The following is a 5,977-nucleotide window of genomic DNA, read 5'->3' on the forward strand; positions in this document are numbered from 1 at the left end:
GATGGTCACTGACAGAGCTTTAGAGTTCCTCTGTGGAGATGGGAGAACCTTCCAGAAGGACAACCATCTCTGCTGCACTCCACCAATCGGGCCTTTATGGTAGAGTGGCCAGACCAAAGTCACTCCTCAGTAAAAGGCACATGACAGCCTGCGTGGAGTTTGCCAAAAGGCACCTAAAGACTCTCAGACCACGAGAAACAAGATTCTCTGGTCTGATGAAACCAAGAAACCAACCGCAAGCTCTGGACATTTACACCTGGATCTCACAGCTAGTTAGCTAGCTGCTATCCGTGTGACTATTGGCTTACGTCGTTCCCGGATCAAATATCAATTATTCCATCAGCCACTCCTGAGAGTTACATCAGCCACGCCTGGGATACAATCACCTATGATCCCCTCTAACACACGGAACCCCACTAATCTACCGACGGAAACGCACGAGGTGGCTAAAAACAGACCTCCATCCTATGCTAGTTTGCTACCGATGGCCCGGCTAGCTGTCTGAATCACCGTGACCCTAACCAACCTCACAACTCACTGGACCCTTATGATCACTCGGCTAAGCATGCCTCTCCTTAATGTCAATATGCCTTGTCCATTGCTGTTCTGGTTAGTGTTTATTGGTTTATTTCACTGTAGAGCCTCTAGCCCTGCTCATTATACCTTATCCAACCTTTATGTTCCACCACCGACACATGCGATGACATCACCTGGTTTCAATGATGTTTCTAGAGACAATATCTCTCTCATCATCACTCAATACCTAGGTTTACCTCCACTGTATTCACATCCTACCATACCTTTGTCTGTACATTATACCTTGAAGCTATTTTATCGCCCCCAGAAACCTCCCTTTACTTTCTGTTCCAGACGTTCTAGACGTCCAATTCTCATAGCTTTTAGCCGTACCCTTATCCTACTCCTCCTCTGTTCCTCTGGTGATGTAGAAGTGAATCCAGGCCCTGCAGTGCCGAGCTCCACTCCTATTCCCCAGGCACTCTTTTGATGACTTCTGTAACTGTAATAGCCTTGGTTTCATGCATGTTAACATTAGAAGCCTCCTCCCTAAGTTTTTTTTATTCACTGCTTTAGCACACTCTGCCAACCCGGATGTTCTAGCCGTGTCTGAATCCTGGCCTAGGAAGACCACCAAAAATTCTGAAATCTCCATCCCTAACTACAACATTTTCAGACAAATTAGAACGGCCAAAGGGGGCGGTGTTGCAATCTACTGCAGAGATAGCCTGCAGAGTTCTGTCCAACTATCCAGGTCTGTACCCAAACAATTTGAACTTCTACTTTAAAAATCCACCTCTCTAAAAACAAGTCTCTCACCGTTGCCGCCTGCTATAGACCACCCTCTGCCCCAGCTGTGCTCTGGACACCATATGTGAACTGATTGCCCCCCATCTATCATCAGAGCTCGTGCTGCTAGGCGACCTAAACTGGAACATACTTAACACCCCAGCCATCCTACAATCTAAGCTTGATGCCCTCAATCTCACACAAATTATCAATGAACCTACCAGGTACCACCCCAAAGCTGTAAACACGGGCACCCCCCTAGATATCATCCTAACCAACTTGCCCTCTAAATATGCCTCTGCTGTTTTCAACCAAGATCTCAGCGATCACTGCCTCATTGCCTGCATCCGTAACGGGTCAGCGGTCAAACAACCTCCACTCATCACTATCAAACGCTCCCTGAAACACTTCAGCAAGCAGGCCTTTCTAATCGACCTGGCCGGGGTATCCTGGAAGGATATTGACCTCATCCCGTCAGTAGAGGATGCCTGGTTATTTAAAAAAAATCCTTCCTCACCATCTTAAATAAGCATGCCCCATTCAAGAAATTTAAAACCAGGAACAGATCTAGCCCCTGGTTCTCTCCAGACCTGACTGTCCTTAACCAACACAAAAACATCCTATGGCGTTCTGCATTAGCATCGAACAGCCCCCGTGATATGCAACTTTTCAGGGAAGCTAGAAACCAATATACACAGGCAGTTAGAAAAGCCAAGGCTAGCTTTTTCAAACAGAAATTTGCTTCCTGCAACACAAACTCAAAAATGTTCTGGGACACTGTAAAGTGCATGGAGAATAAGACCACCTCCTCCCAGCTGCTCACTGCACTGAGGATAGGAAACACTGTCACCACCGATAAATCCACTATAATTGAGAATTTCAATAGCATTTTTCTACGGCTGGTCATGCTTTCCATCTGGCCTACCCTGGTCAACAGCACTGCACCCCCCACAGCAACTCGCCCAAGCCTTCCCCATTTCTCCTTCTCCCAAATCCAGTCAGCTGATGTTCTGAAATTGCGGCAAAATCTGGACCCCTACAAATCAGCGGGGCAAGACAATCTGGACCCTTTCTTTCTAAAATGATCTGCCGAAATTGTTGCAACCCCTATTACTAGCCTGTTCAACCTCTCTTTCGTGTCGTCTGAGATTCCCAAAGATTGGAAAGAAGCTGTGGTCATCCTCCTCTTCAAAGGGGGGGACACTCTTGACCCAAACTGCTACAGACCTATATCTATCCTAACCTGCCTTTCTAAGGTCTTCGAAAGCCAAGTCAACAAACAGATTACCGACCATTTTGAATACCACCATACCTTCTCCGCTATGCAATCTGGTTTCAGAGCTGCTGATGGATGCACCTCAGCCACGCTCAAGGTCCTAAACGATATCTTAACCCCCATCGATAAGAAACAATACTGTGCAGCCATATTCATTGACCTGGCCAAGGCTTTCGTCTCTGTCAATCACCACATCCTCATCGGCAGACTCGATAGCCTTAGTTTCTCAAATGATTGCCTCGCCTGGTTCACCAACTACTTCTCTGATAGAGTTCAGTGTGTCAAATCGGAGGGCCTGTTGTCCGGGCCTCTGGCAGTCTCTATGGGGGTGTCTCATGGTTCAATTCTTGGACAGACTCTCTTCTCTGTATACATCAATGATGTCGCTCTTGCTGCTGGTGAGTCTCTGATCCACCTCTACGCAGACAACACCATTCTGTATACTTCTGGCCCTTCTTTGGACATTGTGTTAACCCTCCAGACAAGCTTCAATGCCATACAGCTCTCTTTCCGTGGCCTCCAATTGCTCTTAAATACAAGTAAACTAAATGCATGCTCTTCAACCAATCGCTGCCTGCACCTACCCGCCCGTCCAACATCACTACTCTGGATGGTTCTGACTTAGAATATGTGGACAACTACAAATACCTAGGTGTGTGGTTAGACTGTAAACTCTCCTTCCAGACTCACGTCAAACATCTCCAATCCAAAGTTAAATCTAGAATTGGCTTCCTATTTCACAACAAAGCATCCTTCACGCATGCTGCCAAACATACCCTTGTAAAACTGACCATCCTACCGATCCTCGACTTCGGCGATGTCATTTACAATATAGCCTTCAATACCCTACTCAATAAATTTGATGCAGTCTATCACAGTGCCATCCGTTTTGTCACCAAGGCCCCATATACTACCCACAACTGCGACCTGTACGCTCGCGTTGGCTGGCCCTTGCTTCGTACTCGTCGCCAAATCCACTGGCTCCAGGTCATCTACAAGACCTTGCTAGGTAAATTCCCCCCTTATCTCAGCTCGCTTTTCACCATAGCAGCACCCACCTGTAGCATGCGCTACAGCAGGTATATCTCTCTGGCTACCCCCAAAACCAATTCTTCCTTTGGCCGCCTCTCCTTCCAGTTCTCTGCTGCCAATGACTGGAAAGAACTACAAAAATCTCTGAAACTGGAAACACTTATCTCCCTCACTAGCTTTAAGCACAAGCTGTCAGAGCAGCTCGCAGATTACTGCACCTGTACTTTGCCCATCTATAATTTAGCCCAAACAACTACCTCCCCCCTACTGTATTTATCTCCTTTGCACCCCATTATTTCGATCTCTACTTTGCACATTCTTCCGCTGCAAATCTACCATTCGAGGGTTTTACTTGCTATATTGTATTTATTTCGACACCATGGCCTTTTTTTCTCCTTTACCTCCCTTATCTCACCTCATTTGCTCACATTGTATATAGACTTACTTTTCTACTGTATTATTGACTGTTTGTTTGTTTTACTCCACATGTAACTCTTTGTTGTGTCGAACTGCTTTGCTTTATATCGGCAATTGCTTTATATCGCAATTGTAAATGAGAACTTGTTCTCAACTTGCCTACCTGGTTAAATAAAGGTGAAATAAAAATAAATAAATAAAAGATTGAACTCTTTGGCCTGAATGCCAAGCGTTACGTCTGGAGGAAACCTGGCACCTTCCCTACGGTGAAGCACGGTGGTGGCAGCATCATGCGGTGGACATGTTTTTCAGCAATCTTGTTTCTCATGGTGTGCGAGTCTTTAGGTGCCTTGTACTGAGGAGTAGCTTCCATCTGTCCACTCTACCATAAAGGCCTGTTTGGTGGAGTGCTGCAGAGATGGTTGTCCTTCTGGAAGTTTCTCCCATCTCCACAGAGGAACTCTAAAGCTCCGTCAGTGACCATCAGGTTTTTGGTCACCTCCCTGACCAAGGCCCTTCTCCCCCGATTGCTAAGTTTGGCCGAGCAGCCAGCTCTAGTTTGTCTTGGTGGTTCCAAAGTTCTTCCATTTAAGAATGATGGAGGCCACTGTGTGTTTGGGGACCATCAATGCTGCAGAATGTATTTGGGTAACCTTGCCCAGATCTGTGCATCGACACAATCCTGTCTTGGAGCTCTACGGACAATTCCATTCGACCTCATAGCTTGGTTTTTGCTCTGACATACACTGTCAACAAATGGATATAGACAGGTGTGTGCCTTTCCAAATCATGTCCAATCATTTGAATTTACCACTGGTGGACTCCCAAGTTGTAGAAACATCTCAAGGATGATCAATGGAAACAGGATGCACCTGACCTCAATTTCGTGTCTCATAGCAAATGGCCTGAATACTTATATTTATTTTTGTTTTTTTATTCAAAAATTGCTTTGTCATTATGGGGTATTGTGTGTAGATTGCTGAGGATTTGTATTTATTTTATCTATTTTTGAATAAGGCTGTAATGTAACACAAGGTGGAAAAAGTAAAGGGATCTGAATACTTGCCGAAGGCACAGTACATTCAACCTCTTGTGAAGGAAATTTATGAAAGACAGAAAAACAAAAATTTTCCTTTTTGGGGAAGCCTGGCTTCCCATGGCATCCATGAATACACGCCAATGCCTCTGTATTTTCAAGTATAGTGGGGGCAGCATCATGTCATGGGTATGCTTGTCTCAAGTTTGTCAGGATCAAAAGAAATATGAAAGGAACTAAGCCAAGGTAAAAAGTTAGAGGAAAACATGCCTCAGTCTTCTGAATAACTAAACCTGGGATAGTTGTATTTTTCCGCTGGACAGTTACACAAATCGTAATGCCGAAGACACACCAGAATGGCTTTCTAAGAGGTGTTGAGTGTTCCTGAGGGTTCTAGTCTGTCCTGACAAATCTACTTAAACATTGAATATTGCTGTCCTTTAGTGACTTCCAACCAAATTTACTGAGATTTAGCAATTTTGACAAAAACAATGGATATGTTACTCTAAGAGTTGTGCAGAGTAGGTAGAATCTTATTTTAAATTATTTACAGCTGTAATTCCTATCAAAGGTGCTTCCACCAAGCATTAACTCTGGGGTGTGAAGACAAAAATGAAGATCTCATCATCACATATTCATTTAGAAACACTTCTATACTTCATTCAGATTGGAAATGTGGAGCAGCTTGTGTAGAGCAGTAGGAAAACAATCAAACGTAATGCCTTTTTAGATTGAATTTTAAGGCAGCCTGGTCAGAGGATGGAACTCTTCAGTTGAACTGAACTTGAGAAACCTTAGTCTAATCAGGCCTTGGAGAGTTGAAGCATGCACACGGCGGAGGCTTCTGGTCCAGAACAAGAGAACCCCTACTTTGTAGTCCATGGTGTGAATGAATGACAAGTCACACTTCG

The sequence above is a fragment of the Oncorhynchus gorbuscha genome, linkage group LG07 (assembly GCF_021184085.1).
Source record: "Oncorhynchus gorbuscha isolate QuinsamMale2020 ecotype Even-year linkage group LG07, OgorEven_v1.0, whole genome shotgun sequence".
NCBI lineage: Eukaryota > Metazoa > Chordata > Actinopteri > Salmoniformes > Salmonidae > Oncorhynchus > Oncorhynchus gorbuscha.